Genomic DNA, 712 nt, shown 5'->3' on the forward strand with positions numbered 1-712 from the left:
CGGTCCAGGGGCACGAACCAGACCGCCAGCCTCACCCAGCATCGACTAAAAAGGAGAAGAGCGGGGAGCTGACGGCAGCGCCAAGGAATGCCTGTGCCTCCGTGCACAGCTCGGTGTGTGCTGGAGGGCAGCTGGCATCTGTCAGGTTGTGTGTCCCCCACCCCAGCTGCTGCTCCAGGGGGGTCCCATCCCACTCCCAGCGCCCGCTCAGGAGAGGACCCTCAGCACCAGTTCAGCTCCCCCACGGCACGGTGCTGGGGCAGGGGATCCCGTCCTCATCCTGACGTGCGGAAACAAACTCTACAACTCACGGAGAGTTGTAAAGCAGGCATGTTTACTAAGGCGCTGGGTGCAAGGGGGATCGCTCCTCCAAACTTGCACACCGAGTAAAATAAAGATACATATTATATACCATGAAACATTTACATATTCATAGTTCACTACATATTCATTGTTATTCACACTTAAGATTGGTTATAAGTTTCTCGCTTCTAATGTAAATTAGTACGCATCCTCAGTAAGCACTAATGAAGCCTCTCTGTTAACTGCACGTGCTCCCCAAGAGGGGTTTTGCCCTCTTTCGGGGGGGGCCATTTGAGTTGGAGGTCGCAATCTCCCACTACCACAATGACCTCTGTCCTCCTCTCAGCTGCTTTATTGTTGATGTCTGTGGGTTGTAACGTTCAATCAGCTTGGCTCCCTTCATGTCTAG

The sequence above is a fragment of the Cariama cristata genome, unplaced genomic scaffold, assembly GCF_000690535.1.
Source record: "Cariama cristata isolate BGI_N322 unplaced genomic scaffold, ASM69053v1 scaffold38268, whole genome shotgun sequence".
NCBI lineage: Eukaryota > Metazoa > Chordata > Aves > Cariamiformes > Cariamidae > Cariama > Cariama cristata.